Here is a 16149-nt window from a genome sequence, read left to right as displayed (position 1 = left end):
ACACACACACACACACACACACACACACACACACACACACACACTCACACTCACATACACTCACACACACACACACACACACAGGGCTAGGGGAGTGAGAGAGACTGCTGGTATTAAAAGCGATGTCTCAGCAGCGCTGCACGCATCGCCTCTATTCTTGTCGCTCTGACGCCATGCACCGCGTCATCACGCCATCGCTCACTCCTCCGCTACGTTCTCCCTCTCTCCCTCCCTCCATCTCTCTCTAGTAACTGGCTTGGTCTGCTGCCTCCTCCCCTTGTTCCCTTTCCATGCTCTTGTACTCTCTCTCTCACTCTCTCTCTTTCACTCACACACAGCCACACATGCTCACTCACACACTTTTCATACACTCTCATCCTTTTTCCTGAAACCCTATTTATAGATGTGTATTAATGCAGGATGTAGCAGAGGTTGCCCCCAGCAACAGGCCAAGCATTTCTGGCAAGGAACACCTGTCAATCTGCAAACAGCTGTCTCAATCTTGATATCTTCTCTTCCTAATGTACCATTAGCTCAGGGCTCTTTTGAGTCTCTGGGCGTCTGTAGTTTTGTGCATGTGGATCTTCCTCTCCTCTCCCTGGCTCTCTCTGGCTTTCTCTCGCTCTCTCCGTCTGTGTCTAGCTATGCACTCCACAGTTGTCAGGCCACACACAGAGGAACTTCCTGTCATCTCCCGGGACATACACTTCCCACAGAGCAAGATCAAATTCGCTCTAATTCGTGGTCATACCATCACACTTATGCCCCAGCAGAATCTGTATAAACAGCATGGATCAGACAATTGTCTCTCTCTCCTTTTCTCTCTTTAACACACAGACGCACAGACACAGACACACACACACACACACACACACACACACACACACACACACACACACACACACACATATACGCTCACCTACCTGCACACATTTCACCACAACCACTCTGACTTTCCACATAACCTTTAGGTGACCTTGATAAATTGTCAGATATAACAGTTTTATGCCATGTGTTTCTTTAATAAAAAAAATCTTCTAAAATACTTAATGCATTCCAAATGTATTCGAGCTACCACTAATGAATCAGACTGGTTTAGTTAATTCCAGCCTGATGATGGAAAATGTTGGCCTTCAGCAGATGATGTGAATCAGTCTGTCGCAAAACACTGAAATGAGAGCATTTCCAGTTATGTAGTCCATGCCCACCCTGAAACACATGAAATACTGGTGCTAATCTGTTGGTCTGTGCTGTATTTTCATTATTTCATTATTAAAGGTTGTGTGACTGCGCAGAGGTCACAAGTGGGCACTGTTATTTCTTCTAAAGTTACATTGGCCTTTCAAATCTCAATTATAATGAATAATGTATGGGGTTCTTAAAAACCCCATAAAACAAAAGAGCAAAAAGCTTATTTTCTCATTTACCATTTTCCACTGATCTTTACCATTGTATAAATAAGGAAATCTTGTTGAAAAAGGCATAGCAGGGACAGTGCAGGATGGATTCCTGAATGTTTGGATTTGTATTAGAGGTTACCAGGTTACTATTGTTAACAACCTAAGGAAGCTAAGCCTCAGCATTAGCACCTGGCTCAATATTATCTGTGTAAGACCAATTTGTAACCACAAGAGTCCTTTGCAGCTAATATTAACAATCAACACACATTTCCCTCAAAAAGGCATATTTTGGCTCGTTAGTAGCATTAGCATATCAATATATATATATATATATATATATATATATATATATATATATATATATATATATATATTGATATGCTAATGCTACTTAATGCATATATATATATATATATATTGATATGCTAATGCTACTTAATGCATATATATATATATATATATATATATATATATATATATATATATATATATATATATATATATATATATATATATATATATGCTAACAATATAGTTCTGTGATTGATATGTTGATATATATATATATATATATATATATATATATATATATATATATATATATATATATATATATATATCTCAACATATCAATCACAGAACTATATTGTTATCGAAATTAACTGAAAGCAATCTGAATGAAGTCTTTAAGCTTCGGACCTCTAAAAGGTACACCCCCTTCATGAGTCTGATGTTTGTTTGAGGTGATACCAAGGAAACTTTTTGATTAAAGTGACTGTGTGATGATTTACTCATAAAATGTTACTATTTAGCTAAATAACCTTCAAACCTCCATCATCACTACATTCAAGGGAACATGATCATTGTGGAAATGTATTTATTGACTTATTGACAGTTTTTTCTTAATAGAAATCCTCATTTTATGTTCTCTTTGTTGCAGTTAGCCTGGCTGTTGCATGAAAGATGGGAAGAGAAACGTAATTAAAGTAGTTTAAATCTTTTGCATTAATCATAGCCTGAGCTCCTGAGTAATTCATCTGTATCCCAGATGTCTGTTCTAACCGTTACAGAAGTTGCTACTGGCCTTTCACATAGCGTGATGAAGCTTCTTCTGAAGTATGTGCAGACTGCATTGTATGTCATATACTGAATGTCGTGTACGGCAAAATGCCAAATCAAGTATCACGAAATCTTAATTAATTTGAAATGTGAGCATTTTTCTCCAAACTAGACTGGAGTTTCTGTGGTGTTCACTGATTCACGTTCTGGGGGGGAATAAATAGATTCCTCCAAACCACCTCCCTCCATCTGTGTCCTCCTTGTCCCCCTCTCATCCTCCTGTCCTTCCACCCACTCCGTTTTCCCCCTTTATCATAGCCGTTGCTGGGCCGCAGTGACATGGCACAGCGCCTGTTCCTGCCAGCGAGAGTAATTCGGCGCTGTTCCACCGGGGGTGGCTCCAGGAATAGAGCCAGATTTGTAGTGCAGTGTGTGGGGGTGTATTCATCAGCCTTGAAGGGAGGGAAAGGGGGGGGACTGTGGAAGTCATACATCCAGAGGGACCAGAAGCTAAGGAGGAGGGGGAAAGTTGTGTAAAGAATCTGCCAAGATGCAAATATAGCTCGGGCTGGCATGTCGATGTTGATGAACACAATACTAGTCAAGTCTTCTGCAGGGTGTATTTAAAGATGCAATGCTTAATGTATTTACAAGAATGCTAATTGCCTGAATTTTTTTCCCCCACAACGAATGCCCAAAATGCACTGCGACGCCTCTACGCTCCGTAAACTTGCATCACACTCAGAGCTATTTACCAGTCAGGGCAGTCAATCAAACCCATGGCAGTTTTCTATAAATGACCTCTTTCATTAGAGGGTGTTTGGGAGTCAGTGCTTACGAACGAGAACAACAATATGGGTAAAATGTCAGCTTTTTGGGTGTGAAGGCATCACTTACTGACTAATGCATCACTCAAATTCAATTTGACTGCTTGCCCCCACACTGAATGTTCAGCTGCATTAGTGAACATTTTACGTCAACTCTGTAACTACCCTGGAATTAGACTACCTATAACAATTATTCAAGTTCCCATGTTCATACTAGACATTTACATTTACATTTGTGGCATTTAGCAGATGCCCTTGTCCAGAGCGACATGTAAAAGTGCTTTGAGTCTCTAGCAATGAATAAATCTACACTGGTAAGCGAGATTACAAACACAAGATAAATCAGCCTATACTACTACAATTGTTTTTTTGTCACACTTGGAAAGTGTTAGTTTAAGTGTTTCAGGAAGAGGTAAATCTTCACCGGTCGCTTAAGGATAGCCAGGGACTCCGCTGTTGGGACATTTAGGAGAAGTTCATTCCACAACCTGAGAGAAGGTGAAGCAGGGATGGAGTGTGTTAATCATACACAAGGTCAAAAGACACACATTCTTTAAAGTATAAAACATTATACTTGATGTTTTTTCAGTATGAAATGTTAGCTAGTAAGTTTGTGTGCTTCAAGGCAATAGCAAAATCTACTTTTTGAAGTTTCAATGTCTCTCTACTACCAAAATGGATCAGCAAGGTTCTTGTCAGATTTTCTGTCCATTCAAATGCTCGGCAAGGCACGTGTCCTGCCCACAACATTGCCGGTATAACTGTCGAACACGGCTAAGACCAGGGTGTGAGGTAAAGTTAAATGCTGTTGACTATTATAAAAGAGGGAGAAACCACTTCTTGTGTCCCGCCTTGACTTCCTGTTTCAGTAGAAATTATGTCAACATAATGTCAGATAATGCTGCATATTCCAAGACACTTCACAGGGATTTTAAGGCTTATGATCGTGGCTGTTTCTGGTTTATTCACACCTACCCCTAGATGTTCAGGTAATTCTGCTGCATATGTTACCTAACAAAGATGTGTGACTGAGTTCATTCTCCAAAACACCAATAAATATATTTGTAGCTATTCCATTTTTTGATGTAGTTTCTGGCTCACATTAGCAGTTTCTGGCTCACATGTCAGTATATATATATATATATATATATATATATATATATATATATATATATATATATATATATATATATATATATATATATATATATATATATATATATAATTACACATGCACTCAGTGATTTGTGTGGCTCAAATGTACCAGGATTTTGTATAGTTTAATTTCCACATGTTCAAATTGTAGAATTAATTTTAATAAATCACTAAAATTCTTCCGGTTATATGGTCTACTCCTGGTGCACAGAACACTAACCTCCTTAACAGGCTTGTGTGTGTGGACTTCATTAAATTTCCAAACAGTATATATATATATATATATATATATATATATATATATATATATATATATATATATATATATATATATATATATATATATATATATATATATACTTTAATCAAACAGTCACTTTAATCAAAAAGTTTCCTTGGTATCACCTCAAACAAACATCAGACTCATGAAGGGGGTGTACCTTTTAGAGGTCCGAAGCTTAAAGACTTCATTCAGATTGCTTTCAGTTAATTTCGATAACAATATAGTTCTGTGATTGATATGTTGAGATTTAACAATTTAACAATTTTTGATATGTGATAAACAGGATCTAAAGAATCTAAACTGTGCCATTCTGCTTTGATATTTGGACTCATTATTCTTTCTTTCTTTGTGTGGGAAATACACTACTCCGGGGATCAACTACTAGCAAGTGTCCAAGTATTTTACAGAAGTGCTGCTTTTGTATTCATTTTTTATCTCCATTACCTGATTTTGGAAATGTCAACAACCATCATTCTTTTTTTAGTCAGAAGATCTTTTGTTTTCCTGTGGTAATAGATGACAACGAGATTTTAAGTGTGGGAAACGTTGGCTCTATGAATTTCTAGAATTCATCACAATGAGATGCAGGGCACTGTGGACAAGATGCACAAGCCAGAGGAAACCTACATAAACATAGAGAAAACATGTGTAGCTCCACACAGACAGAAACCTGAGCTCAAAATCGAATGAAAGACGCTAGAGCTGTAAGGAGGGGATGCTACCTGCTGCACTACAATGCCACCCACCTCTGATGTTCGAACCAGGTAGCACATCACGATGAAAAGCAAAAACTGTAGATTAACAGCAATTAAAAAAGCAATAATCTTGCTACAAGATAATCTTTCTACATATTTTTTAAAAGTAAAATTGTTATTTTAAAAGCAATTATAGTAAATAAAAAAAAAATGAAAGATAAACAGTTTTCCTACTGATGGAGTGTAACATTTGATTTAGTGTTTGTGTTTATTTTATTAGAGAATCTTTTCTCTTCATCTTAATAATAGGTGCCAATAATTGAGGAGGGAATTGTGTATGGTGCAGTGCCAGTGAATTATATGCTGTGCTATATCCTATGATGAATCAGACTGGCACCACAGGTGTGTTGCTCATTAATGAAGTGTTAGAAACACATCGGCAGCCAATCATCTAGTCACGATTCTGTGTGCCATAAGGACGAATGCTAATATTTAGACGCTGTAACAAGAACTGTAAGAATGACGTCAAAGGATTAGAATCACATCTAAAATTACGGTTTAATATTTGTATAATTCAGATAAAGTAAGTCGTTATAAAGTTATACAGTTATTGTATTTATTCCATTTATATTATATATTTTTCATATTGTAAGATCCGTAATTATTATAATTTATTATTATATATTATAATTATTATTTAATTATTTTTATTAGAAAAGTAGTTCAAGTTTGTGATTATTTTATTCACTCATTGATTTATTCATTTAGTGTTTGGTTGTGGTCAGGGATATGGTGGAAAAGGGGGATATGGTAGAAAAACAGGTCACAAAGCATTCATTGTGGACAAATATTCAAACCGAGTGGCAATGTAGAACCTACTGATTTGTTTTGCGAGCTGGGAGAAAAACCTAACAGCATGGGAAACCTCAATCACACAGTTACCCGATCATATTAGTACTGTCTACATAGATTTTTGCATACATAGTGACAAAAATATTTAATAATTGAATAATTAAATTATTCATTGAGAATTAAAATCTAGATAGCATTAACCTTGACCTAAATATGAATGAAATTAGTCACTATTTGAACTGTATAGACCAAAAAGCCAAAAGCTTCACTCAAAATCGTGTCTGTAATTTAGTTTTTGTCAGGCTGCGACCTGACTTGGATCTTTGTAGTGTATAAAACGCAGAACTTCCCATTATGATGTGCTCTTTTGTGGCCTACCTGCAAGATGAATCCACTCAAGCAGTCGGATCCAACCTGACACTCACATTTAGCTCTACAGATGCCTTTACTAGTAGTATATATATATATATAAAAAATACGACTTTTCCACAGGCCACCCCAAAGCATTTCAAAGCATTTCAATGTAATTTAAGCAGTGCTCAAACCGCATCCAGATCTTAGTAATGTCTTAGTAAAGACACAGACTTGCTGATGTGGTTCAGGACACAGCATGATTTAATTAACAAAATGTTATAGTACATAAGCTGAAAAAAAGCTGAACATTGTAACATTATTGAGCGCAGCCGTTTTGGACAACCAGAATGACCATTTCCTCAACTTTTTTCAGTGTTGTATCCAGTCCACCTTCTGCTTTGCAAATCCCAAAGTTGGACTTCCCTACTAGTTTACATATCAGTTGCATGCAGTTTTTCCTAGAGAGGGTTGCTTTGGCAACAGGACGAGTCAATCCAAACATGTTTAACCCCAACCACAGATTTCCAGCTTCTCATGGGGAATATTCAGATATTCCCAAACCAACTGTGGGATATAATCCTTCTGACATTTGTATGAGGACTGCTGCAGAGTCTATGTTCAGTTGTGTACATTCCTGGAGCTTGCCTCAACCCTCTATTCGCTGGTCTTAATTCACATGAGAGGCAGCTACAGTATACCCCAAGGCTCTTCTGGACTTCATTATTTTAGTCTCTACCCACAGCTTGTAATCAGTTCATTCCATTCAAAATGAAAAAAAGCAGACTGATCAATAAACAAAGAAACTGTTTCTCCTTTCCCGTCTCTCAGATTGTTACCGAGACTGTTGATCCTCTCATTTATCAATTGCTCTCTCTTTCATATCCTTGTAAGTAAGATCCCAAAAGTTTAAATGAGCATATTCACTAGATCTACATAAATAGGTAATACTTATGCAGCCTAATGTAACTTGAAAATTAGGGTATGTGCTGGCAGAAAAATTTTTTAGTGTGCCACATTGTCATTCTTTATCAGCTGCCGGACATATGTGGACATCCTATTTCTTAACAATGTTCTTTGGAATGAGATGTTTCCAAAAAACACTGGCATTAAAATCAAGTAACTCCTTCTTTGCTAATGTAATAGCCTCAACTCTCCTTGGGTGGCTTTCCACTAGATTTTGGTCCATTCACCCAAAAAAGCAAGAGGTTTACAGTGAGGTTTACAGTGATGTCAGGCAAGAATGTCTTCCATGAACTTGGTGAGGTGAACTGGCAGTCAGGTGCCGCTTAGTTTCAGTAAAAAGAAAAGTTAAATCTGGACAATTGTTTAAATGAAACAGTTTTTTAAATATATTTTTAATTCTATTTCTCATTTAGATAAATGTAAGATGAATATAGCAATGATGTAAAGTAAGAGTAGGCTCAGGACGTCATTGACGTGCTACTGTAGAGTGAACTCTATATGAACTGGTAAGTCACTAGTAGGAAGTGTGTGTTAATGTTAATTATAATGTTGATGGTTGATGGTTTTCAGTTTTCTAAATGGGTAGGAAAGAAGACAAGCACAACAGGAATCACAAGAAAGTGTTGATGAAGAGGTAGACAGGTAAGGCAATTTGTTTTCTGCATGATGTCCACCTCTCCATCTTTCCCTTCCACCTGTTCCATCTCCCTTTCTCATGCAATTCTCTTACATCCTCCTCCAGGAAAATTGGGCAAGCGTTGCATAAGCGCTGAAGGAATGGTGGGGTGACGGACGTGGATAACTGAAGAGAAGGTGGGGGTTGAGGCAGAGTGGAAATTGATGGAAATGCAAAGAGGAGGATGGGAAAACATGCCCTTTCTCCCCCTCATTCTCCCTCTCTGGTGCTGTCTGGCATGCGTCCTGCTGAAAGTAGGCTATGTTTGACGCGCTTGAGGGTAAGGCTGAGTCATAATACGGCACTGAATACTAAACCCACTGATTGCATTGGACTAAGGTTTTAGCCGGCATCATTGCAATATCTTGCATGATACAATATCAGTCCATCATGATCATCATCTTCTCCAAATGATGGAGTGCCAGTGACGGCAGGATTAGTAGAGACAATTGCGGGCGGTGCTGAATAATAAACTCGGTATGATGTTTTATTCCCAGTAATGCCAAAAGTATGTTTGGTATCCAACAATGATTCATTTTATTTCCTTAAAAATTGTTTAGATTGAAGAATCTGGAATTCAGTGCTCTCTTTGACAATGCAGGCCAAGTCCTGCACAATTTCCTGTTTCTCTGTTACTTCCTGAAACTCTTGGACGATGACGTTCCTGAAGGGAAAAAAAAGGGCATAATGGAGAAGTAAAAGCACACGTCACTGCATATGAACTTAACTGTAATCAATGAAACCTTTAATATTATTTTGATAATGATTAGTTACAATCAGTTTTTTATTTCTTACAGAAGCTTGTTTTGCTGTGGTGTAATGACAGTCAAATAAATGCAAAGCCTAAAAATTCTGCTTGCAAATTTCTTATAGTTTGGGGTAATGGAATGATATTAAAAAGACGTTTCTTAAGTCATTCATATGAAGATGGATGCCTTAATGTTGAAATTGAAATAAAAATCAGCTTTTTAAGCAAAGTGGAAGATAAGAAATATCAGTAGCGTGGACACAAACTAGAACCTTGCCTACCTTTGCAGCTACATGGCAGTAGAAATATGTACAAAATACAGCAACCCAGTACCCAATGACTTACGACTTGTATAAAAACAATTGCATCTTGGAAGCACCACACTGTCAGTCTTACATATTTTTTTAGCACAAGCGCTGTTCACGATTTGTTTATGTTGCCAGGGAGATGCACTAGTAATGAGGTTGTTTTGGTTCTCTATTCAAATTTTATTACCTTATAGGCACTTGCTCCCCTGTCCTGAACACCTTTCACCTTCATTCTGACTCACACATGTCTAGCTCTTCTTTATCCCTTGTTTTGCCTTTTGTCAACAATTCCATTGGTACTGTTGAGAGTTAATTAAAAGCATAATTTGATTTAAAGAACTTGATTTGAATTAAGGAACCGGAGGACATGGTGACCAATCACATAGATCAAATTATTCCAAGGTACAGAGAAAGAAAGACTGCATTAGTGCATTTGCTACTGTGAGCTACTTAATTAAAATATCCAAAACATTCTTCGCGTGCTAGTTTTTCTTGCTAGTTTACCAACTTGATTAGCTCACATTTCATTAAACACATCAAATAATAGGATGACTAAACTATGTCAATGTCACTATCAATGTATGAGAAAAATGGAAAGAAAACCAAAAAGATTACATTTTGTTACTGCGGTGAACCTTGCATGTCTTACTGATGCTACTAAAGAATTTATTTAATCATATATGCCTATATTCCTGACCTATAGATACTTGATGATTTAATTTAATACCACTTATAGTAAATGCACATCTTTTCAGTCTGCATTATAAAATAAACAATATGGTAAATTGTTCTGATTGAACTGAAACACTTTCAGTCTCGAGCTGTGGCAGTATGTGTAAATGAGTGATGTGATGGAGCATTTATCTGCACAAGTATTTGTACTTTTTCCAGAGTATTTTTTTATTTGAGCAACCTTTACTTCAGTACATTTCAATGCATAATATATCATACTTTTACTCCATTACATCTTAGAAAAAAAGCATGCCGTTCCTCGCGACTTTGAAGTGTACACATAAATTGCGTTAAATGAGCACCTGTCACAAAACCACAAGCATTTCACATTTCTCATGTGAGTCTCCGTGGAATAAACATACTCCCACTGTGTTCCTGTAACAATAGAAATCTCTCTTATATAAAGCTATGATTTTTTAGGAGAATAGAAAACTGAATTGCATAAATAGTGAAAATATAGTTCTTATTATAAAGTGCCTTCACTTGTAATACTTAAGTCAATTCAAAAGACAAAACCTTTGTACTATTATTCAGATAGAGATATGAAAGTATTTTTCAATTTAGTAATATTTAAGCCAGGGATTTAGGTTCACTTAAACTAAAGGGGGAGACTTAATTTATCAACGTATGTGATTGTACAAGTCACAGGATAAAATGGACAAAAATTATAATATTTTAAATGTATTTAAATGTACAGTACAAAATAGAAAGGGAATGATTCAACAGTTCTATGTACAGTTGTATGATTGTATGATGGCCAATTAAATGGAAAAACCTTAACCACTTCTTACATTGTTTATATAAGCCAGAGCCATTACAATACAAGTATTTTGGGAAAATCCATGTTTATTACCTCCATTGGTCATTAAAAAGTGCTGAGCTGTCTTTCGTCTGTCTTCCCTTATCATCTTTTACACCATTGTAAGAATCACTTTGACACCAGGTCTTCAACTTCCAGTAGCTTCCTTGACAGTCATGGGGTTATGTGTCTGGCCACAAAAAAAAAGTATGGATGATTCGAGAAGCACGACTGTCTGCTATGTGACCATACTTCAGCCAAATATCTCAGTTTTCCACACATTCCAGACCAGGAGCAGACACACATGGTGAGCCAGTGAATGAGACAGCATAAGAGGCAAAGCAGTGACCTCATGCTGCTGGACATGCCAGATGTTTCCAGACACGACCAAGTGTTTCCCCACTTATGAGTAACCCGAGAGACTAGAAAATTATCGAGGAAGAGAACACGCAGGCGCTCTGACACACTGACTTAGTTTTAGTACAGGGAGAAGACTGCAAGTTCAGAAACTAGAGTGGAACTGATTAATAATATTTCTTTTTCACAATACTGTTGAATAATTCATTTGGTTGGTCTGCTATTGTTTGCAATGTTATACAAAAATGCAATACACCTCATTTTTTAGTTTATCTAATATTATAGTATCTAAATTTGATAGTATCTAATTTGTTTTCTATAAGTGGCTTCATTAAACATTCTGGCTTCATCATTAGAATTTAATATAGTGTCTCCTTCTTCAGTGTTATACCATGTGTGATTTGTTTAAACATTTATTTAAGAACAATAATATTATTACATAAAAAATGTTTAAATATTTTAAAAAGTACATGAACTATTGTTGACTTATTCTCTTAATATTAATGCTCAAGATTAAACTGTATCAGGAGGTAATACTATACATAGAAGCACATACTGTAATCTAATCTAGTCATAAACCATATTGTTTTGTTTTTTACTACAGACAAATGTAAACTCTTTAATATAGTGAAATTTGATCTAAGGAAATGTTTATGTAACATTTATAAAAGGAGTCTCCAGTTGCACCACTTTGCAGCAGTAAATTTCCCACCATGGAAAAGCCCTCGAGACAAAGGATTATGCACTTTCCAGGTTCTGTGTACCACACGAATTATCTATAATGAGAGAAAAAAAAGAGAGACCAGTGCGGGAACGACTGCACCACACAACCTCACACAACCACACATCTCCCATCCTTGTTTTTCTATACAGTGCATGTTAAAAGTTCAGAAATGCCTGGTCTTTTATTGTTTTTGAGAGACACGTGTATATACCTTTTGTTTATATGCAACAAAGAAGGTAAATTAGCAGTAGGAAGATGAACAGTGGCCAAGCAAAGTTATAAATTATAAATATACAGATGTTAAAACTTATTTTAATTGAACAAACAAGTATGCATTACACTTTATATGAATTATACTGAAATACTTCGGCATGCCTCTTGTAAAACTTGCCAAAGATGTTCTTCGCTAGTTGGAGATTTCTTTCTGACCTTGTGATCCAGTTCATCCCAGAGCAGTTCATTAGGATTTGGGTACGGTGACAGGGCAGGCCATTTCATTATAAATAACACTCCAGCTGACTGTTTGTAGTCTAAATAACACTTATAGACTTTGGGCATATGCTTATGATCATTGACTTGTTATATGGAGAATTCGGTTCCAATTTGCCGCAGTTCAGAAGTATGGATTGGTAGCCATGTTGGTTTCACCTACCAGTATTCCTTTCACATGGAATAAGTCTACAACCTTCCTAACTCCAAAACAACCCTAAACCATTAGGCTTCCACCTTCATGTCTGACTGTGGGTGTGATTCAGTCTGCTAAAATCTTCCCTCCTGTTCTCACTCAAAATTGACCCAAAAATGTCAAACTTGGACTCATCTGTCTACAAAAACTTTCTTCTAGTCATTCAATGTCCAATTCTTGTGTGCTTTTGCCTTTTACTAAGTTTGTTGCATATATAAATCGGAGCATTCATGCGTCTCAAAAAGACTAGATGTTTCCGATCTTTTGACAGAAACTATATCAACACACCACATAGATTATTAATCCCTACATAATTTGCTGTAGTTAATTTATTTCTCTATAGGTTAGGGTCAGTTTCTGAAAGAAACAGTATGCTGATGATTTGCAGTACTAATTTGTAATTACGATTACACAATGCTATTGGACATTTTTAGAGGTTCTTTTTATGGATTAAACGATTGCCATGTTGACGTCAGTGAATTACAGTCTATTAATTTCCTGGGTGTGACAAAGGAGCAGTTGTTATAACAGCAGTTACTAAGAGTAGTTACGTGTGTGTATTTGCAGTAGCTCTAATCACTCAGATTAAAACTCTAGAATATAGCTTAACATAGACTCGCTGGCATTCATGCTGGCACCTAAGGAAGAAAAAAGCACTTAATGTTTGGTAATAAAAGGTTGGCGGTTTATGTATGTGCTTAGTTTTCTTTGTGTGTGTGTGTGTGTGTGTGTGTGTGTGTGTGTGTGTGTGTGTGTGTGTGTGTGTGTGTGTGTGTGTGTGTGTGTGTGTGTGTGTGGTTTGATTACGTCACTTCAGGATTATTGTAGCAAAAGTAGTAAAATATACACAAAGGTATTCTAAAGGATTATATTACTGCTTCAATTCATGCTCATTTCATTTGCAATAAGTACTTGACTACATTTCCTGAGTATTTTGCTCAACACTGCACAGAGGCTTTCTGATTTGATGAAGATCAGCTCGTATGTAAACTTACTGCAATACTTTTGTTTATTTGTGCAAAAGGCTGTCTCTGATGTGCCAGTAGAGTACAGCAGGACTGTACAAACAAAGCCAGAATAAACAGGAGGTAGGGCGGCATACGGCCAATTTTACTTCAGTATCAGCACGCTTGGACTCTGTGCAGCTTTGTGTGTCTGTGTTGCACACAGCGCTGTCCTGAAAGTCAAAAAGTGTGTGCAGGTTTACATACCAGAAGTGAAGAGTGACAAAAAAGTTGACAGAACAAAAATGTCCTTTTCTAATATCCAAGTTCCTTTTGGATGCATTTTATTTTTGTGCTGATAGGAAGTTCGAAAGCTGTGGTTATGTAATGGCGTCTGTGTGAGCAGCCAACAGGGGTGTTTCCAGAGCAGAGCTGTAGTAGGATGGGCCTGACTGTTGCCTGGTTACAAATATTTTGGGCAGGGGAAATGGGCAAACAAGTCCTGCCTCCCCAGGAAATGGGCCACTCTTGTGACTGCTGCAGGGGGCTCGGGTCTCACCGACACCACAGAACAAAACAGGAAAACTGAGAGAATGCAGTAAACAAAACCTGCTGTTTGGGTTTAAACATGCTCGTTCTTGTGAAATTACAGACACACATAGTTGTAGCTTTCTGCTGCTGCAAATATGTGTGCAAATAAAAAAAAGCTTAAATAAAATAGCTGAAAGTACAAACATTAAAACATTTATATGAGTTAATGAAAGATTTAGATACATATGATTTCAGTGAAAGATATATATATATATATATATATATATATATATATATATATATATATATATATATATATATATATATATATATAGCTTATATTAAATATTACATTAGATATGTATAGGTATGTATTGTTGATAAGCATTGGTCACATGTTGATTCTTTTTATGTCTAGAATTTCAATGTTTTCGAGCACTAATTAAAGTCAGACTTCAAGAAGCTGAACTTGATTTGCAGTTACATGAGAACGCCTGCATACGAAGAAACCAAAAGGACGTTTAACATTAACACAAATGTCTCCTTTACATCATGAAAACGAACTTGCCAGTAAATCGTTTATTAGTAAATTAGTAGTGAAATGTAAAAATAAGCTTTTGTTCCACTTCTACTCCTATCGTTGTATCTGCACTTTTTACTGTTGGATATATTATTCATCTACAGTAACCGGTTTATCCTGGTTAGGATCGCAGTGGATCCGGAGTCTACGTTGGGAACAATGGGTGAAACCCTGGAGCACGTTCTGGGTGGGACACCGGTTTACCGCAAGACACCATACCATGCACAAACACACACATATCCATCCACACACTCACACCTAGGAGCAGTTTAGCGTAATCAATTTATGTACTGGCATGTTTGAGGGAGATGGGAGGAAACCGGAGAATCTGGAGGAAATTTGTTATCTTTGTCAGCCATTCTGTAAAAGGTCATTTATTTATTTTCTCTTTCGAGTTATGTGAAAACTGTTTACATAATCCTATTGACTTTTAGTTTCACTGCTCATAGCACCCTTTTTACACCTTGAAAAATCTTTTTTTTTTTCATTCGACTGAAAAAATGTACTTGTCAATGTATTAACAAATGGCAAACCCTTTGATCTTGATGAAATACATAACTGCTGACTTAAGCAAGGTTATTATTTGTCAAAGTGTGTTTATAATCCCTATTAAATCCTACCTGAATATTATCAAATATATAAAGTTACATCTACACCAGATTAGCAGATGAAGAGCCTTTAATAATAGATCATTAAATACAAAAAAACCTTACATTTTACTTGTTTTATCAATCAACATCACCTGAGTGAGTGTAGAAAAAACAACACATTTTTAGTTTCCTTTTATCTCATGTTGCATGATTTTTTGCCATCTACCTATTGGTGGCTTTCAGAGGAGAGTTGTGGTGATTTTTATGAAGATTTTCATGTGAAATTAAAAAAAAAACCTCCACTCTTCTGGGAAGATGGTCTACTGGATGTTGGAGTGTGCTTGTTGAAATGTATGCTAATTCAAGATACAGGGGTGGTAGTAAAGTCAGTAAGGGGCATGAAGACACTTTCTAAATCATCCCAGAGGTGTTTAATAGGGTTGAGGTCAGAACTCTATATCAGGCTAGTCAAGATCTTCCGCTCCTTCTGATCTTCAAGGAGATTAGATAGATAGATCTTCATGAAGATTAGATAGATAGATAGATAGATAGATAGATAGATAGATAGATAGATAGATAGATAGATAGATAGATAGATAGATAGATGGACGGACGGACGGACGGACGGACGGACGGACGGACGGACGGACGGACGGACGGACGGACGGACGGACAGACAGTGTTTAGTATGATAGAATTGTACTCAAAGTGAATTTTAACTGCTCTAATACAAGATTCACACATTTGTATGCTCCTGTCAAGCAGACAAAAACTTTGCATAGTTACACTACATACAGCTGTTATCACTAAGGGTGTACTCACTTTTGTTGCCAGCTATTTAGACAATAATGGCTGTATGTTGAGTTATTTTTAGAGGACAGTAAATC

The 16149-nt window shown here is 36.6% G+C and overlaps 2 long non-coding RNA genes across 2 annotated transcripts; both read right to left on the bottom strand.

Annotated features, from left to right (window-relative positions):
• Positions 1 to 12: 12 nt before the first annotated feature.
• Positions 13 to 1713, bottom strand: LOC310732564. Its single transcript, XR_014535497.1, has 2 exons — positions 870 to 1713; positions 13 to 815 (listed from the first exon to the last, which is right to left on the bottom strand). It is a non-coding gene; the product is annotated as an uncharacterized lncRNA (long non-coding RNA).
• Positions 1714 to 10195: 8482 nt separating this feature from the next.
• Positions 10196 to 14283, bottom strand: LOC310732570. Its single transcript, XR_014535502.1, has 2 exons — positions 13829 to 14283; positions 10196 to 11984 (listed from the first exon to the last, which is right to left on the bottom strand). It is a non-coding gene; the product is annotated as an uncharacterized lncRNA (long non-coding RNA).
• Positions 14284 to 16149: the final 1866 nt, after the last annotated feature.

The sequence above is a fragment of the Silurus aristotelis genome (genome assembly GCF_946808225.1).
Source record: "Silurus aristotelis genome assembly, chromosome: 10".
In the NCBI taxonomy this organism is placed as follows: domain Eukaryota; kingdom Metazoa; phylum Chordata; class Actinopteri; order Siluriformes; family Siluridae; genus Silurus; species Silurus aristotelis.
This window is presented reverse-complemented; position numbering and strand designations above follow the sequence as displayed.